This window comes from Elgaria multicarinata, chromosome 7 (assembly GCF_023053635.1).
Source record: "Elgaria multicarinata webbii isolate HBS135686 ecotype San Diego chromosome 7, rElgMul1.1.pri, whole genome shotgun sequence".
Taxonomy (NCBI): Eukaryota; Metazoa; Chordata; class Lepidosauria; order Squamata; family Anguidae; genus Elgaria; species Elgaria multicarinata.
The window spans coordinates 68,757,208-68,778,468 of NC_086177.1; positions in this window are offsets into that span (position 1 = coordinate 68,757,208).

Here is a 21,261-nt window from a genome sequence, read left to right on the forward strand (position 1 = left end):
CCTGATGTTTTGCTGAAATCTGGCTTTCTCCATCTTTAGCCCATTACTCCGTGTCCTGCACTCTAGGGTGTTTGAGAAGAGATCTTGGCCCTTGTCTGTGTGACAACCTTCAAGTATTTGAAGAGTGCTATCATGTCTCCCCTCAGTCTTCTCTTCTCCAGGCTAAACATGCCCAGTTCTTTCAGTCTCTACTAAAGGGATTTGTTTCTAGACCCCTGATCATCCTTGTTGCCCTCCTCTGAACCCCCTCCACCTTGTCTACATCCTTCTTGAAGTGTGGTGCCTAGAACTGGATGCAGTACTCAAGATGAGGCCATCACCTTATACATTACCACATTTTGCATAACATCTGCATGTGTCAATTTCTATATCTAGATGTGGATTTAAAATAATTACTATAAATAGAAATGCAAGACATCTCACCATAGTGGGACAGATTGTGACCAGGTGACCTGCGTACCTGCTGATACTACTGTCCAGGTAGTCTGTGGGCTCATCTACACCAAGCAGGATATTCCACTATGAAAGTGGTATATAAAAGGCAGGAGCCACGCTACTGCTTTATAGTGGTATTGAAGTGCACTGACAACTGTTGGAGACCATGACACATCTGCACCAAGCAGGATATAGCACTATGAAAGTGGTATATGGTAGAGTTGTGCATGGACCCCCCGATCCGCTCTGGATCCTGATCCGCAACTTCCGGATCGGGTCTGCTCTGCCCTGCGTTGATCTGCCTATGCTCCGCTCCGCTTCGGAGCTCTGGATCTGTATCGGAGCTCCGTGTTCCCCCCCATAGACTTGCATTGAAAATCAAATGCCTATAACTTTTTTACTTTTAACATTAGAAACCTCAAAATCGGCACCGTGAGAGCTTATACATGTATCCACATTCATGCCCAGTTTGAAGCAAATCCGAGAATCCAGAGCCCCCTCACCCCTTACCTGCCTCTGTCACGGTCCAGCAATGGCTTCAACTGAGGCCTCGGCCTCAAACAGGAAGACCAGGCTGCGCCGTGGCCTGGTCTTTCTGTTTGAGGCCGAGGCCTCAGTTGAAGTCACCGTTGGACCGTGACGGAGGCAGGTAAGCCCCCCTCCCCCTGCCCCTTACCTGGCTCTGCTGCCGTCGCTGCATGGACTGCAGCGGCACCAGGTAAGCCCCCTCCTGCCACACTTACCTTTTTTTTGAGCTCTGGTTTGAGGCAAAGGATCCGCTTGGTCTCGATCCACTTCATTTCGATCCACAGCTCCCCTGACCCAATCTGTCCCCGCCTTTGTCAGAGGCAAATCAGGCCGCTCCGCTATCAGTTCTAAGAACTGAAGCGAAGTGGAGCACAGCCCTAATTCTTATATAGGAGAGGGGTGCAGAACCTCTTTCAGCCTGAGGGGCAAATTCCATTTCAGAGGAGCTCTCTGGGGCCACATCCCAGTGGTGGGTGGAGCCAAGGTAAAGGGGGCAGGGCCCAAAATACTGGCATCTTTTAGCATAAGGTTCTTACTGCCAGTAACTAAGCCTTAGGAGAGGCATCTCAACTTTTTCGAATTGGGAAAACTGAACAAAAGCCATGAGATCCCCAAATGATAGGTGGATGGAGGAAAGGGGTGGGCACCAAATGAAGCAGGCATGGCCATCTGGAGAACCTTAGAGGACCAGTTTGGGACCTCTGGAAGGACAGGTTTGGCTCCTAGGTCTTAGGTTCTGCACCCCTGATTTAGCACTGTGAACAGCTAAATAAACCCAGAAACCAGTCACTCCTTTAAAGATTAGAGAAATTACTGCCACGAGGAAGTGCAATACCTTTAACTGTATGACATTAAATGAAGAAAAGTATACAGCTAATCTTGTGTGGTAAGAACATAGTATAATACTTGTTTAAGAGAAGAGACTTTCTTTATGCTTCCTGCATAGGCCTACTCTTTGCACAGACTTCCCCAAGACAAAAATGAGAAGTCAAGACAACAACAGAATACAACACTGAATCCTAACTAAGTACTAAGGTCATGAAACAGCTCTAACAAGTGGGTGGATGCGTTACTGATATAATCATTACAAAAGGAAGCTTCTCAAATGTTCTTTCTGTCAGAAAGTTGGCTTCATGTTCAAAAGAATTACATAGCAGGTTTCAAATGTTCCTTCCACTCCCTAGATGTCCTTGGGCTACACAATTTGTCTAGATTAGATTATCCTTCAGTTTGAAAGTCACAGTGTCATTTTTTAAGGAGAGGCGTGAGAGCCATAGGGTTAGATTCTAAGGCTGCTGCAACTCTTAGGCCTGGTTCAGACAACATGGTAAACCATGCTGCTTAACCACAAAAATGGTTAAGGGAATGCATTAAGGTTAATGCAACATGGTTTAGCGTGTTGTCTGAACCAGGCCTTAGAGAGGAGTCCTGGAAAATATGGTTTTACCCAGTGTCAGTTTAAGGGGGAGCTGACCATAAAGTTTCATTTGATTGCGTTTAAGCACAGTATCGAGGGGGGAAATGTATATTATTACTTCCATGATGTATATTACTACTTCCACAGTATTTGAAAGAGAGAGATAAACCTTCTACAGCTACTATCTTTGAACTCATCCAGAGAGCTCAGGATATATTGAAAGACAGATTTTATCTTCTAAAATGTTCATTTCCACAAATTACCCTGCTCATAACTTCTAAGCAGCATTGTCCAAAGGTCTTTCTGTGAAGACAAGAAGGAAGAGGGCAAAAGGCAAAAGGCAGAGGATTTTAAATGAGGCATAATTTAGAAAATGAAAAACTCTGACCTCCAAAGAGATGCTTGCTGTTTTCACTCTTTCTCATCTCAGACCTTTGCTCAAGAGGATATATTCATTTGTTTCATCTTATTCCAGTTTTTGCCACAGAGTAAATCAATTTTCACATCAAAGGCACATATATATCACCTCGGGCTTCACATTCTCCTCTACACTGCAGACACCATTTCTTAAAGTTGTACCAACTTTGTGAGAAATTAATTGTTACGCATTGTTCCTTCATTTAATATTGCATATATTTGTTCTTTGCTTCAACAGTTCATTTAGCATGTGAAATCTTTTTGAAAGGTTTCCTTAGTAACCAGCAAAGCAATTACTCACTGTACCACTAAGTAAATGTAGAACATGTTATCAGGGGGAAAAACAGCTCATGTGGGAGACAATGTATTTCTTTCTTCATGACTTTGCTGTTCCTTCCATTAGCAGTGCTAACAAATGCTGCTGCTTCTAAAATCTATGATGTTTCTTCTTGTATTTATAGTTATAGTATTCTGCAAGCTACTTAAATGGTTGTTGTTGTTGTTGAAGCCAATTCAAGTTGCCAAAAGTGATTTGTGGCCATAGACTAACCAAACCTGCTTGCAAATAAATTCACAAAAGTTATGAGCCCACGCAAATGTGTAATAATACACCATTTGTCCACATCTACTGATGTTGGTCACTTGTGGCACATTAGTCATTTGTGAGAGAGAACAAACTAGGTCTCTTTCAGTTTATAAGGACTTCTTCTCACGACCACCTCAAGATGATGTTTGCTCATCAGAGACAAATATAAGCCTGAACCAAATCAATAAACCAGTCAAGCCTTGTTTCATATAGATTATACATTCACAGAGTGGCTGTGGTGGCATACCATGCTTATAGCAAGTGGAGCAGATCTGCCTTGTTATCTTGGCCATTTTATCACATACTCACCATAGGAGGTTATTGCTAGAGATGTGCAAGCTCCCAGCTGGATAGCTCAATGTACATCACAGGTTTGACATACATAGGATGCTGCCTTATAGTGAGTCAGACCATTGGTCCATTGAGCCCAGTATTGTTGACAATGACTGGCAATGGCTCTCCAAAATTTTGGGCAGCCGTATCTGTAGATGCTGGGCATAGAACCTGGGACCTTTAACATGCATAGCCTGTGCTCTACCACTGAAGGTCTCAGGATCAATTCTTAGCATCAATTCCCATGGCGTGGGAAAAACCCTGTCGGAAACCCTAGAGAGCCATTGCTGCCAGTCAGTGTAGACAATGGCCCTGTTCAGATAATACACTAAACTATGATGGTGAAGTGTTTTGAGCTAAACATTACAGCTTAGCGTGTTATGTAAATCATGGCTTAGTGTTTCATGTGAACCATTCCTAATCATGGTGGCTACATAACAACAGCTTAAACAGGCTCATTAATCACTTGCTGCAAAAAGGTTAGTGGCCTAACCTTGGCTTAGTGTGTTGTCTGAACAGGCCCAGTACCAACCTAGATAGACCAATGGTCTGTCAGGGTATAAGGCAGCTCACCTCCTATATTCCGCTTATCTATTAACCATCTGCAAATTTTAAAACACTCCCAAACAGTACATAATACTCCATGGAGGCTGGTGGCTCTGGTTTCAGTAGGGCAGTGAATACATTTTGGGTATTAGTCAGAACCAGCAAGAACTCTAAAGAAGCTCTCCAGGGTACTGAACCAGTCTTGGCATTAGAAATAGATATGGCATGAGTGGGTGTTTAAACATAAGCCCCCTTGTAGATGATTTGGCAGGAGAGGTGTCAAATTGTTGCATTGTTCCTCTAAGTTATATATATCAGTTATATAACTTAGTTCTCATACTTGGTAGAGGAGCCTTCTCCAACTTGGTGTCCTTCAGATGTTTTGGACTACAACTCCTAGCATTCCTGACCATTGGCCATGCTGGGAGTTGACATCCAAAACTTTTTTGGGGGGACCAGGTTGGGGAAAGCTGCTGTAGGGTATATGTGTAGCATTGTGAAATGAACCAAAGAATACAAAAAGTGTTTATCACGATTTGTTACACATGGCTCAAAAGTATTTATTTTATTTTTATTCATTTTATTGTGAAATTTCAACCAGAAGAAGAAAAAGAAGAAGGTGGAAGAAGTAGGAAGGAGAAAGAGGAGGAAGAAGAAGTGGGGGAGTAAGTCTCATTGAGTTTAGTGGGGCTTTCTCTCAGGGAAAGTGAGTACAGAATTGCACCCTTAGAGGACCAAAAAATATATATTTTAAAAAATCCTAATGTCTTTCCATAGAGAACCTTAATAGAACCTTAATAGAAAATTGGGTCAAATCACCATCAAGTATCATCAGTGAAAGGAATGCATAGATGTGAAACAGAAAGATAAAACATTGACACAGCCTGCATCCCCAAGGATGCCATTCACAACTGATGTCATAAGGCACTGCAAAGGATTCCCCTTACTGTAATTGCAGACATCTGAAATTTCAAAGCAAAAGCAGATGGCTGTGATCAGGAGGCACTAGATTATGAAGGGAGCGCAATAAGATTCAGTTCTCAGCCAGCAGTATTCCAAAGCCTTGAGACGTTTGAAACAAGAGCCCCACAGCAATCATTCCAAATATGCAAGCTAGCTACTGTACTCGTTATCTCCTGCAATAATGGAACTAGATAAAACATATTACTCAGAAGAGGTGAATGGGCTATGAAGTATGTGAGGCACCATATGCAAAGAGCTGCTGTCATAGCAGTCATCCTGCCAACTGTTTCCTGTAACAGAGTGTTATGATCAGAGGAACCCAACATCAGAATCAAAACAGATGGTGTTGATACTAAAACCATAAAGGCTTTATTCTATAGACCAGCCCACACGGGGCAATATTAAAGCCTAGAAACACAATAAATGTTGTGAAGTGTGAAGAGAGAGACAAATAGGAAAATGAAAGGAAAACTGAGATACTGAATTGGCGAGGGGTGGGAGGAGCAGGCAAGTATATTTGACATGGTCCACTCTTTTCAAAAGTAGCACAAGCAGCAGAATTTCTTCTACTCTTCCATTAACATCAGATCTGTACAGCAATGGCTTAGTTTGATGGTGTATCTGAAATGACAGAGTGTATAATAAATAACTTTGAGATTAAAGCTTTGATGAATAGAAATGATTAAGCTTATGTTCTGCATCACAGAAATGAAGAAGTGGCCTAGATCTTGCAAAACTTTTATGCAAGAAAAACATATATCCAAAGATTAAACTACACCTTATATGGAGGCCTGTGTACCCTTGGCCCATTTTTTTAAAAAATAAAAGCTGCTGCTAGATACTTCAGTCAAAGCTGGTCAAAGCTGGGTTGGCAGGATGGACTTCATGCTTTCCCTGCCAGCTACAGGTATGCCTTTTATCAAAACAGCCCCTTACGATGGTTCTCCTTCAAGTTAAAATATATTTCCCCCATAGAATTATGGAGGGTGGACATTTACACATTGCCCCCAAAGAGAAAATGTATCTCCAAAAATGGACCCCAATTTGAATAGTATTTGCATATGTAAATTTATAGTATATAATGTATATAGATACAAATTTAGAAAGTATTGTATTGCACTTTTAATGTAAATAAAAATACAAAGATCTCACAATAGTGGAGAGGACTAACTAGGTGATCTGTGTGGCTGCTCAGTCTGTATTCCAGTTGTTAACTGTTGATGGACAACCTTATGAGGCCAGTGTGATGTCGTGGTTAGGATGTTGAACTGGGATCTATATTCTAGTACCACATGGCCATGAAGCCCCCTGTGGGCCAGTCACTGACTCTCAGCCTAACCTACCTTATAGGGTTGTTGTGAGAATAAAATGGAAAGGAGAAGGACCACGGAAGCCACTTTGAGTGCTTTGCAAGAGGAAAACGGATATAAACATAATAGATCGATTGATATAGATGAAAACTTCAAGGCCCCTGGTCTCCCTCCTTATGGTTCTTTAACTTTAAACCAAATTTAAGCTGAACACATTTTCAGTGAGAGAGGACACCTTCAAATAGATGACTGTCTTTTATAAAGTAAGACTATCAATGGCTACTATCAAAGGCTATCAATGGCTACTAGTCCTGATGGTTATTTGCTGGGGAACATGAGCGAGAAAGGGCTGTTTTACTTTTGTGGGTTTAACACAAGCAGCTAGTAGGCCACTATGTGAACAGAATGTTAGTCAAGATGGACCCTTGTCCTAATCCAGCATGGCCCTGCTTAACCCCTGCTTAATCTGGCCACCTTGGAGTCCTCCTGGTCCAACCGCTTGCTCAATGCAGGAAATCCAGAACCTGAGCATCTCCAAGAGATGGCTGGTGAGCCTCTGCTTTGGAGACCTCTCTGTGGAGAGAATAACAGTTGGGGTGGGGGAGTGGGGCTGAGATGGATAGCAGCCATTAGGGAAAGAAGTAATCCTCCACATACCCACTGCTGGTTGCTGCCTTCAGCAATTGCTTTTCATTTAAAAAAAAGTAGGGTGAAGATACAGATATTTCATGCAGTGTGTAGTTTGGTTTTGATAATGTGGCAATGCATGGAGCTTTATGGCAGCATGGGGAGTTCCTTGGCCTATTGCTTTGGGGTTGCTACCCCATGGTATGATTTCATGCCACTGGGGAGTGTGTGAATATTCCAGCCACATGGATGGGACAGATTGTGTGAGTCTTTCCTACCCAAAAAGCATTGTGCTGGCACTGAGACTTAACTGGTGTACACACACAAACACACCCACACACACACACACACACACACACCAGTGGAACCAATTGCCTAGGGAGGTCGTGGGCTCTCCCACACTAGAGTCATCGACAGCCATCTGTCAGGGATGCTTTGAGGTGGGTTCCTGCATTGAGAAAGGGGTTGGACTCGATAGCCTTATAGGCCTCTTCCAACTCTACTATTCTATGATTCTATGATCCTGATGAGGGAGGTTTAGTGAGCCAGTTTGATGTTTCATTTTTAAATTTAAAAGCTACAGACTACTTTTCAGCTTCTCTCTGCTTGGTTCTTTAATAACTACATTGAACTGGAAACTAGAGTTGATTTGATTCTTTAGACTCTTCAGACTACTTGGCAAACATTCTTCAGACTACTTGGCAAACATGCTGTTAAGGAGATAAAAGGAAGCTCTGAGAAAGGCAGCACTATTCTCTTCCATATCAAGAAGCCAGAGGCCTGGATTCCCCTGTACCTAGGGTATATTAATGGTTTTCTGCTCTTCTCACCAAATAGAGATCCTTTCAGGGCTGCTCCTTCCCTACTGAAATTATCCAGGGAGGCTGGTTGTGGTTCTGCTGTTTTCACACCATTTTGTGTTTCGAGTTTCGACCTGTATATTTTTCCACTTCCGGGCTGAGCATATATTGCATGCAGTCACCCCTCCACTGACATAGTGGAAGCATATCTGGCATCATATGAGCACAGGGTTGGTCTGTTAGAGCAGAATTAGAAATGCCGTAGAGAATGACACTGTCTTTGTGAATAATTTGATTCTTTTAATGAACATGGGGGAAAGAACAGTTAAAGGGTTTTCCCATGCTGAAGTCCTCATTATAAACACTTCAAGAGTCTGAAAACACTTGATATAAAACTATGACTCAGACAATCATTTTTCAGATTAGAAAAAAATGAATCACATATGTCTGGGATACTGACAGAATGCAAGCTAATTATACCCATATGTATAAAATAAATTTGAGTTATTAGACACCTATGTTGAGCTCCCAGAGGAACAATTTTAAAAAAATTGTGCAAAAATTTAGATGAACATGATTTTTTTTAAAAAAATAAAATAATAGATGATAATAACAGTACTACATGGGGGTCTTGCTTGGCTGTTCTGGGCCCTGATCCCCATAGAAACAGAGCCGGCGCTACCATTAGGCCAACTAGGCAGCCGCCTAGGGCGCAGACCTCAGAGGGGCGTAGCACTGCCCTTTAAGGGTCACAGTTTTATACAAATTAGCTGTTTTAAGAAAAAACATAAGAAAGGAAAATATAATAGTTCAGAAACTCTTCTTGAACAGCTGGATCGAAGTTGGCAATTTTTGAGGGGTGGTGTGCAAGTAGCTTGCTTTGCCTAGGTCGCAAAATAGTCTGGCACCAGCCCTGCATAGAAATATACTTAACGTGAACCTAAATGTGCAATGAAGTTTGTGTTCTCAAATGGCTGACACAGTTGCCTATATAAAAGCAACAACAATGTGAAACAATAACATACAAGACTACGTAGGCTGTAGGTAAAATATCACCATAGGAAAGGACTCTATGACACATCTTCACATGCCACCACTAACATATTATTTGCTTTTGCAATATTCCACCTGCAGCATTTTTGGCCTTTTCAATCAATATATCTGGCATGGCCTCCTGAGAGCTAGCCTTTGATATTCCAAATGCTCATCCCAGAATTTCCTTTTATCTTCATCTATTGCATGCTTGGTGTAAACCAGCCTTTTTCATGGTCTTTAATAATATTCCAAGTAAAGGAAATATGCTTTCCACATTTAGGCCAGCAGTGGACAACATGCGACATGTGGGTCTGACAAGGAAAAAAAAGTTGTTTTGCTGCTAAATTACAGTGTCACACTGCTACAAAAGCTTATAAGGGACACTTTTAGTGTAAAAACAACCAGGTTTACTGGTAAAATTTGGTGGTAGTTCTTTTCTCCCCGCCACTGAATTTTGGTAGAACATAGGCAGAAAGAGTATGCCTGTGGGGAAATCTGGGGGGAAATAGAGAGCCAGGGTGCTGTAGTAGCTAAAGTGTTGGTCTGGGAGTTGGGAGATCCGGGTTCTAGTCCCCACTCGGCCCTGGAAACCCACTGGATCACTTTGGGTCAGTCACAGACTCCCGGCCCAACCTACCTCACAGGGTTGTTGTTGTGAGGATAAAATGGAGAAGAGGAGGATTATGTATGCTGCCTTGGGTTCCTTGAAGGGAGAAAAGGTGGGATATATATGCAATTATGGAATGATCTCCCTAATGATGCCCGCCTGGCACCAACATTGTTATCTTCTCTGTGCCAGGTTAAGACTTTCCTTTTCTCCTAGGCATTTAACAGCATATGTTGAGTTTTAACTGACTCCAAAATGAGCTTTGGCCTGGCTGAGTGTTTAAAAATTGTTTTTAAATGTTAGCTGGTTTTATGCTTTTGTTTTAAAATTTTGTACATTGATTTTTAATGTTCAGTCTTTTTAATATAATCTTTCTAAACTGCCCGGAGAGCTTTTGCTATGGGGAGGTATATAAATGTAATAAATAATAATAACTAAATAATGACCCCCAGACCCCTCCCCAAGTTGCCCACCACTGATTTAGGCATTAATATCTATAGCATCCTGATGCATAGATTCAATGAATTATGTCCCATAATGTAATGGGGCAGCCATCCTCAAACTAGTGCTCTTTAGATGTTTTGGACTACAACTGCGATCACCAGTTGGCCATGTTGGCTGGGGCTGATGGGAGATGAAGTCTAAAACATACAGAGGGCAGCAGGATGGGTGTCATGTTTCCCGTTCCCTCCAGGATCCACATGTTTGGGCAAACTGACACAGGACACCCAATCAGTGAAACTTCTCTTATTGAGGGAAATCTCACAGTGAAAAGCTTAATGGTTACAAACTTCTCAAATACGTAAAGCTAATAGATAGTTAGAAAGCCTTAGGCTCCAGGATAATGTACAGTCAAAATGCTACTTACTACAATAACAACCTGGTTTCCCAGTTGCCATCTCAATGGTTCCAAAAACGGGTTCCAAACCCGACCAAATGAGAGGAAAGATTCCTGATACAATCCTTCAGGCAATCACAGTGGGGAATTCTTGAAACTGGGAAAGGCTATTTTAAATGTATAATAAGTACTCAGTTTAGAAGATGGATAGAGAATGTGTTGACGAGTGAGAATCTATGTGGAAACATCATCTGCTGCCCTGACCCAATGTGCTGAGAGATGTTCTGTCAACCTGGGCAATTTGAGTGCTTGATCGATGTTGCCGTGTGACCTCAAATTGTTATTTCTTGTAGCTGTTAATAATATTTCTAGAATAGCCCTGAGAAGCTGGCCACTCAAATGAAGTCTAAGGAATGAAAATGAAGGAATGAGAACATAGTTAATGCACCATCTCAGACTTTACAAATGAGGATAATGGCCAAATTCAGGTCAAATGCATGCCTTGGCATATTTCAAGACATGGTTCATAGTGCAATGGGAATCTGTTGAGAAGATGGATATGTAATATACTGATGCAGAAGCATCTGTCTGGGGGCATCTCTCTGCCAGTTTGACCTACTGCACTGGGAGGTATTCTATCAGCTTAGGCGAGTCAAACCTACATTTGAAGATTCATTGCATCTCACAGCTTCACTCCCAATGTACATAGCAGCATCTAGGGACTGCAGCATGGGAGGAAATGCCAACTCATTCATGACTAACTTAGGTCTCATTGATTTCCATGGATCTACTCCAGCTTCCCCCAATCTGGTGCCTTCCAGATGTATGAGACTTCAACTCCCACCAGCCCCTGCCTGCATGGCTAATGGTCAGGAATGCAGGCAGATGTGGTCCAAAATACCAGGTTGGGGGGACACTGGTATAAATATGACTACATCTGGAACCAATCCAGTTAGTTTTATTACATATATAATTGATTATATGTATATTTATTTATTTATTTATTATATTTATATACCACCCCATAGCCAAAGCTCTCTGGGCAGCTTACAAAATTTAAAAACAATGAACATTAAAAACAGTTATACAAAATTTAAAACCACCAAAAGTATAAAAACAACAATATCCATTTAAAACAACTATTCTCGGGGCAGTTAAAAACTCAGCATATGCTGTTAAATGCCTGGCACAAGAGAAAAGAGAAATATATGATATATATTTATTTTTGAATGTTTATTCTGATCTTATAAGCTGATTTGAAAGGAAATTGAAAAAGTAGGCTATAAATAAGCAAATAAATAGAAAATATCTAAAATACACCAATGCGATGGGACACAAGATCAGCCTGTGCCATCTCTTTGTGGAACATGTTGTCAGGGGTTTGAGGAAGCTCTTGGCAAAATGTCCTCCGTGAGCACCCTCTCAATCCCACCCACCCCTGGCAACATGATCACTATAAGCCATCATTTATTTCCTAAACACACATTCAACTGGTCCTGAGGTCATTACACATTTGGTACAAGGAATTAAACTGGGATCAATTCCCTAAACTTCAGTTGATTATGTACACTGCTCCGATGTTGAAAACTTTGTATTCTTGTGATGATTAATACTGTGAGGAGACTTCTCAGAAAAGAAATATTTTCCTTTCAGATATCTAACATTCTTGGGAAATGGAAATGTTGTGCTTCGTTTCTCCTCATTTCGTCCCACAATGGGTTCATACATTTTTCATGAGACCTGAATGCAGCTCAGTGTCTGAGCGCAAGTGGGATACAAGAATCGGTTTTTCATTGTGGTGCAACATCCCTTCGACTGCATAACATGGTATTGTAATATGTCAGAAGCAACAGAATGGAAGGATCTTGCTGTTCTAAAAGTACACCCTCTCTGTTCTCAAAATGAACAGAGCATCAAAAACTGTGAAATGTATTTTTTCAGATTTAATTTTGCTCCAAGGTTGGAACCTCCAAAATTACATTACCTTTCACATCTCCATGCCATTGTGTAGCATCTTTCTTGAAATGTATGCTTCTATTATCACAGAAAGAGAGAAGTTACAGATGAGAATTTGAGAGCTAAGCTGATTTCAGTTATAAGCTGAAATGAATCTCCTACATCTAATTATTTTAAAAAGTGTTCAGTATACCCACATTATAATGATTAACAATAGCAACAAGGGATGGAGTATTCAGTCTCCTAATGAAGGGCATAAAAGGGAGTGAAAAAGTCTGTTACTCCAGAGACAGAAGAAAGATTTTTTGAGATGAAACAAAGTCACATAATAATCCTCTAGTTTTTCCTCAAAGAATAGCATTTCATTCAGGTTTTTGAGAAGTGGAGGGAAAGAACTATGGAGATTCTCCCCATGAAACACACACAATGTTTACTTTCTCCACTTAATATACTGAAATGTATGTCAATACAATAGTCACAATGCACAATACAAATACTATATTAGAATACATCAAGTCATAGGTGAAAATATACAACAGAAAGTTGTGTCTCAGATTCCAGTAAGTACAGATTTCCACTAAAATTCCATTTCAAATATGTAGAACTTTTATCATGTCACAGTCTGAAAACGCTCAACAACCGTGGGAAAAAACATTGTTATTTTTGCTTTTCTCTGAGATTGCCAAGTTAAGAGCTTCCTAGGCCTTAGCTAGACCTAAGGTTTATCCCGGGATTGTCCCGGGGTCATCCCTGCCTGCTCCAGGGATATCCTGGGTGTCATTTACATGAACAGGGATGACCCCAGGACAATCCCGGGATAAGCCTTAGGTCTAGCTAAGGCCCTTTTCTTTCAGAGATAACCAAAATTTTCTTTAGACATCTGCACCCTTCAAAAGAGAATCCTTGTGCTGTCATTGGACTATGGAAAGAGGAGTAGATTTTAAGAAGGCCTTTTTGGGATGAGAAAGTGTTTTATGCTCTGTTGAAGAGTATGGATGACCGGAGGGATTTTTGGTTAACACCAAAAGAACACAAGAATCTCAACTTGATGACTTCCGCCTCTTCATTAAAATCAGGTACAGACTGACCAACTATATTATTTATTCCTTTTTAATTAAAGAAAATATTCCATTATTAATACCACAATTTATTGCAAATACAGCTGTGAGCAAATGACCCTTCAAAATTCTCCACCTCATTTGGGGGCAGAAAAGTTGGTGGGATCATTTCATCATCTGCCTCCAAGGGAAAGATAAATTCTCCAACAGTTTCAATGACTCACCATTGGTAGTGGTTGCAGTACAACTTCTTTCTTCTTTTCCTATGGGTTTTTGTATTTTGCACTGCCACTCCAAGCAGCAACAGCCTGGCCCCCATTTTGTATCCTCCATAATGTCTGATGGCATTATGTATTTTAGGCTATTGTGGGCAGAAGAGGTGGCCACATACACATACAGATACATACACACAAACACACTAAAATTGTGGAGAAAACGGAGAAAATTTTGCAAAATGGCTTTCTACTTCAGGGGAAGGGGAATTAGAAAAAGAAGAATCTCAGAACCTTTCTCTGAAAACTATCTTCTGAGAAATTTGGGTTCAGCTGTAGTTATCATTCTTCCGGGGTCAGCACTTTCCCCAGGATCTCCCAAATGTTACATTTCATAGGTGTGAATGTGGATACATCCTGTCTGTACTGCATATGCTTAAAACACTGGGATTTCCCTGTAAGCCTTGTAGAAGGTAGAGGGAGTCAGTTTTGTATCCAGCTCTGGGGAAGTGGAGAGCTAGTTCTCCATCTGTTCTTTAGTTTGCTGAAAATTTCATTTCCCCATGAAAGGGGCTTCCATTTTTCTGTATCATCCTCAAGCCACTTCAGAATTTTTCTTTTTTAAAAAAATATTTGGGTGGTGTTTTTGGACTTACCCTATCACGTCAAGGAGGCTAACGCTGTTGTATGTGCATTTTTCTTTCTACTGAACTCATCTCCATCATTCTACAGCCTCCTTGACTGCCTGCACTTCCTGATCTGAAAAAGCCTCCTGTTATTGTCATCCCCTGGGCTTTAATTGGAGTGTGAGAAGCCAACAAGGCTGCCAATTGCCAGAGAGATGGTTGTACAAGAAAAGACACTCACAAAAACTCCTTGGCCACAGTATGAGGAAGGAAAACACAAGACACCGTAGTCCACCCATGACAATTTCTCTGAAATTTCCTTCTTTTTCAATTTCCTTTTAAAAGCCACTGCTTTTCTATAAAATTGAGGGGGGGGGTGTGGAAAAAACTTTTGGCACAGCTCTAGCGCAAAATGCAGAGCTCCATTTTGGTATTTCACTACTGGGACTTAGGAGGTTAAAATGATGTCAGTATATAGCAAACTGTTCCCATGGCAACTTTATTTTGGCATTGTAGCTTCCAGGCAAATGAAAATATGAGTGAATGTTTAAAGAAATGCTTCTTAACTCCTGTATACTGCCTAAAGGAGAAGACATTGTTTTAATGGCCTGTCTCATTTAATTCATTACCATGTTAGTAATAAAATGGTGGCTATGTGATAATAGTTATCTGATACACAGACAAATGTGTTATTAAGCATACTTGCATGTTTATTGCTAATTACTTAGGAATATTTGAAAGTGATTTATCCATTTGATTAACTATTTCCTGGTGATACAACAAAGTGTTCTTTGGGCATCTTCACTGATAGGTATGCATTTTATAGACATAATAGGTAAAAAGTCCTTCCTACCTCCTTTCCTTCATTCTATTTATATCTGCACTTCCTTTGAGAATTTCAGTTGGGATATATGGCTTCCTAGGCAATCTTCCATCTAGGTACTGGCAAGACCTCGATACAAAAGACGCCAGGGCTCCTTCAGCTTTAACTGTTACGATGAAGAGAGAATTTCACCAGGTCCAGCATGCATACAAATGACTGCTGCTGAAATTCCCTTTTCTATGCAACTATTGAAGATACAGGAGCCCTGTCCTCCCTTCCATGTGGTTTGTTTTTACGGTTTAAAATTTTTGTATATTTGTTTTTGATGTTCACTGTTTTTAACCTTTGTAAACCGCCCAGAGAGCTTCAACTATGGGGCAGTATATAAATGTAATAAATAAATAAATAAATAAATAAATAAATAAATAAATAAATAATCCTACATTAAGAGCAGATTTACATGACCACTTTTAGGATCAGCTGTTTATTTTATGTCCTTATGTGTTAGTAGCTCAGCTTGTAGCAAAAACTAGAGTGTGTAGCCATGGTCACATCCAGTCCAAGCAAGTCTCTAAATTTGTTTACTTATTTTTTAAAACAAACAAACAAACTAGCACCAAACAGAGGATTAGCCTTATAAATATGAAACATCATATAAGATCATCTTCTTGGCTCGCCGCTCTGACCATGTTACTCCACTTCTGAAATCTCTTCATTGGCTTCCAATTCACCCCAGAATCCAATATAAACTTCTCCCGTTAACCTACAAAGCTTTTCACTGTCTAGCTCCGTCCTATCTTTCCTCTCTCATCTCTCACTATTGCCCCACTCGTGCTCTCGCTCCTCTGATGCCATGTTTCTCACCTGCCCAAGGGTCTCTACTTCCCTTGCTCGGCTTCGTCCATTTTCTTCCGCTGCCCCTTATGCCTGGAGTGCTCTTCCAGAACATTTGCGAACTACAAGTTCAATCGCAGCTTTTAAAGCTCAGCTAAAAACTTTTCTTTTTTCTAAAGCTTTTAAAACTTGATGTTGTGCAGACTTTATACTGTTAGTTTTACCCTACCCTGTGCCTGCTTACCCTACTCTGTGCCTGTTTGCATTCTCTTCCCTCCTTATTGTTTTACTAGGATTTTATTAGAATGTAAGCCTATGCGGCAGGGTTTTGCTATTTTATTGTTTTACTCTGTACAGCACCATGTACACTGATGGTGCTATATAAATAAATAAATAAATAAATAAATAAATAAATAAATAATAATAATAATAATAATAAATCAATCCAGGTCCCCTCTGCCAATATGACTCAATGTTTAGTTCTATTAGCCTACTACTGAATTGGTTGTGGATTGGGTAATCAATAAGGCAGTTCTGCTAATATAGGGTGACCATATGAAAAGGAGGACAGGGCTCATGTACCTTTAACAGTTGCATAGAAAAGGGAATTTCAGCAAGTGTCATTTGTATATATGGAGAACCTGGTGAAATTCCCTCTTCATCACAACAGTTAAAGTTGCAGGAGCTATACTAGAATGACCAGATTTAAAAGAGGGCAGGGCACCTGCAGCTTTAACTGTGGTGATGAAGAGGAAATTTCACCAGGTTCCCCATATATACAAATGACACCTGTTGAAATTTCCTTTTCAATACAACTGTTAAAGATACAGGAGCCCTGTCTTCCTTTTCATATGTTCACCCTACGCTAATATAGAACTCCATGACTCCTAATGCATATCTTCACTCTGAAGATTGCTCCTCCACCTTCCTTATCAGATTCTTAAGAATAATTCAGTGAAGCAGCCTTCAGGTGTGGGTGGTGGTGGTGGAAATGAGCTCCATTTGGGACTCCTGAGAATGAGAGTTTTGTTTTGACTCTTTGCCAACCACCCAAAGAAAAGTTGTCACAAGCACAGGTATTTCTATGGGAGCTGAGCAGCTTCCAGAGAGAAAAATTGAAACCAACAAGTCAAAAGCCTGGAAGGACCTGATGGGCATCTTCCAGGTCATTTCAACTAGGGATGTGCTCCGCTCCGATTAGAATTGGAGAATCAGAAGAGAATTGGCCTGCTCCGCCTTGCCCAGAGGTGGAGTGGAAGCGGACCGCGGACCCTCAGAAGCATGGCGAAGAGAAGCGGCCATAGGAGAAGCGCTTCTCTTTTCGCGGAGCGATCCGCCTGTCATTTTGGATAATTTCACCTATAGGATTGCATTGCGGAAAAGATTAAGGCATAACTGTGTTGTTTTTAAAGCTATCTTTCTGAAATTTCTTGTGCTTAGAGAGTTGTGGCTGGGGGTCATTTTGAGCCTACTCTCAGCATTCTGCGTTGTGCGGTTCGCTTGCTATATTTTTTTAAAAAATCGGGTAAAAAAAGCGGGAGAGGTACCTTTTTGAAGTGCTGAGAGGCAGATTCATGATCACATGATCCCAAAGTTGGAGGAAGGGATAGGCAAAATGGGATATTAGTAACTTGGGATACTGGGAAACTTCTCTTTCTTAGTCTGAACTGACTTTTCCCAGTGTTTTTTAAAACAGTAGCCGCACCAAATGCACAAACACAACCTGAAATCACATACTAAGCAAATAAATAACAGATAGGAAACACAGCACTGCTACCCACCCTAACCTTGGTGAACAACTGAATAGATGTGGTGCAAGGGGATGAGGTCCCCTAGGGCATGTGGACGTGCCCAGTGCACACACACTGTGTCCTGCCCTTGGAGGGTCATCAGAGCCCTCCAAAGAGTAACCAGTGGAGACTAATGCCTATCATGAGTTGAAGTGACAGGTAGCTTCTTAAGACTGGTACTTACTTAGGGCCAGTCAAAAATTGGCATATCCGCCTCCCCCTGGGCATGTCCACTTTCCTCTTACTGTTGAAAGTCAGACATAGCCTTTTTAAAAAAAATCTTCTTGTTGTTTATTCAGCAACACTGCTGCTTTTAATTCCACCCCTCCTTTGTTTATTTATTTATTTATTTATTCCATTTTATATTTACACCCCATAGCCCAAGCTCTCCTGGCTTTTCCTCTTCAGTGAAGTCAGACAGGCTTTCATTGTGGTTCAACTCATTGTTGTTGTTGTTCTTGTTGTTGTTATTATTATTATTATTATTGCTATTAATATTAATTAGTACTGCTATTATTAACGTTACTATTGTTGTTGTTGTTGTTGTTTAATAATGGCTGTGATCACAGTGCAGTCAATCAACTCTGAAGCAAGGATCACAAAGCTTTACTCTTATCCTCCTAGCCTCCTAGTTATGGGATGCAAAAGAAAAGGCATCTCTCTGTGCTGCTCCCGCCTCACAGGGATGGTTTGCATTACTGGCTTTGAAACTATCCTTGGCTCACTTCCTTGTGCCCCCAGAAATGTCTGGTGCCTGCCTGCCTTCCCCCCCGGGGTGCTGCTGTGGTGGGGCATCTGCTGGGACTGACTCCCCCATACTAGATCTATGGCATATCTCTGCCTGGCTCTCTGCCCGCCTGTACTCCTCCTCTGTGACCGCCTCGCAGGGATGGTTTGCAATGCGTTACTGCTGGCTTTGAAAGAAACAAGCCATCCTTTGCTCACTCCTTGCGCCCGCCTCACAGGGTTGGTTTGCAATGTGTTATTGCTGGCTTAGAAAGAAACAAGCCATCCTTTGCTCACTCCTTGCGCCCGCCTCGCAGGGTTGGTTTGCAATGTGTTACTGCTGGCTTAGAAAGAAACAAGCCATCCTTTGCTCACTCCTTGCGCCCGCCTCGCAGGGTTGGTTTGCAATGCGTTACTGCTGGCTTGGAAAGAAACAAGCCACCCTTGCCGCACTTCCTTGTGCCCCCAGAAATGTCTGCTGCCTGCCTGCCTTCCCTCCCTCCTCCCATGCCTGTCTCGCAGGGATGGTTTCTGTGTGTCTTGCTTTGACTCAGGGGATAAGTCCTTCCTGCGCTCACTTAGACTTTTTGAAGTTCCAAATAATTTTTTCAAGTGTGGACGAAGATTCATATAGGTTTATCTACTCCCCGATTCATGGCATGTTGGGATTTCCTTTGAAATGGCCCCATTGAGCTGTCTGCAGCTTTAAATCCCTGAGATACTGGGGTGTCCGGTTTTCAAAAATTCCCCAAAAATCAGGGGAGGCTTGGATTGGCTTGAGTCTTGGCATGCCTGTGTATACGTCCATGAGGTGTCATGGTGCCGAACTTGAGGTTTCTAACGTGAAAATTGGTGGAGATATAGAAAGCGGTGTTGGAATTGGGGTTAGGGGTGCTGCATTGGAGGTTAAAGCCCCCCTCAAATCAGGGGATGATGGAATCTGCTTGAAACTTGCCATGACTGCGGATGTGCCTACATCCAAGTTTTTATCTGTCAAAATGTCGGAGAACAGTCCATGTCTGAAAATGGGGTGTCTGATTTTCAAAAATTCCCCAAAAATCAGGGGAGGCTTGGATTGTCTTGAGTCTTGGCATGCATGTGTATACGTCCATGAGGTGTCATGGTGCAGAACTTGAGGTTTCTAACATGAAAATTGATGGAGATATAGAAAGGGGTGTTGGAATTGGGGTTAGTGGTGCTGCGTTGGAGGTTAAAGCCCCCCCTCAAATCAGGGGATGATGGAATCTGCTTGAAACTTGCCATGACTGTGGATGTGCCTACATCCAAGTTTTTATCTGTCAAAATGTCGGAGAACAGTCCATGTCTGAAAATGGGGTGTCTGATTTTCAAAAATTCCCCAAAAATCAGGGGAGGCTTGGATTGTCTTGAGTCTTGGCATGCGTGTGTATACGTCCATGAGGTGTCATGGTGCAGAACTTGAGGTTTCTAACGCGAAAATTGATGTAGTTCTAGCATGGGACTTGATTTGGGGTGATTTAAAAGGTTAAAGCCCCGCCAAAAATCAGGGGATGACGGGATTTGCTTGAAACTTGCCATGAATGTGCATCTAGATGGCATCTGTGAGGGTGCCCACTTCAAAAAAAAATTTCTGTCAAAATGTCAGAGCAAATCCCACGTTTGAAAATGGGGTGTCCAATTTTCAAAAATTCCCCAAAAATCAGGGGAGGCTTGGATTGGCTTGAGTCTTGGCATGCATGTGTATACATGGATAAGCTATCATGGTGCCGAGTTTAAGGTTTCTAACATGAAAATTGATGGAGATATCGAAAGGGGTGTGAATTGGGGTTATGGGTGATGCGTTAGAGGTTAAAGTCCCGCCAAAAATCAGGGGATGATGGGATTTGCTTGAAACTTGCCATAAATGTGGATCTAGTTGGCAGCTGTGAAGGTGTCTGCTTCCAAGTTTTTATCTGTCAAAATGTCAGAGTAAATCCCATGTCTGAAAATGGGGTGTCCGATTTTCAAATTTCCCCAAAAATCAGGGAATGCTTGGATTTGCTTGAGTCTTGGCATGCGTGTGTATACGTCCATGAGGTGTCATGGTGCCAAACTTGAGGATTCTAACTTTAACAGAAAAAAAGTTGTAGGGTTTTTTGGATTTCAATGCAAGCCTATGGGGGGGGGGAAAGCGGAGCTCCAATCCGGATCCGGAGCTTCACAGCGAACCGGAGCAGACTATAGGTGGAGCGGACCCAATCCGGAAGTTGCGGATCTGGAAGAGAAGCGGATCGGGGGGTCCGTGCACACCCCTAATTTCAACAGTATCTACTTAGCTTAAAGATGAGTCAGCCTGTAATGTGTAGAGATGTAAATGCTGGTAACAGCTGCCTGGCCAGGGTGGACATGTCCTTTGTTCAGAGAGTTTTCAGGAAAAGGGGTGGTGGAGTGGCTGGATTCATGACAGCATCCCTGTTGTTATCTTGCTTGGGGCCTTCTCTTGGCTGTGTACTGTGGAAGCACTGTTGGTGAACAGAACTGTGATTGGTGGGATGGTAAGGGGTGCTGTGTTATTATTTTGTCTCTGGAAAGCCTTATGCTGGAAATGCATGCCAGCATAGTCATGATCCAGTGAAACCCTTGGATTAGCCTGCCAGAATTATAACCCAGATGTAATAAGTTGTTTGGAACTGTAAACTCATTTGTTCAATATATCAGATAAATTAAGGGGGGGAATTCAAATCAGTTAAGTACTATGAGAACAAAAGTTGTAAGATCCTCAGGACAGCAACCTGGTCTCTTGTATTGTGCAAGGTACTAGGACCTAACAGGGATG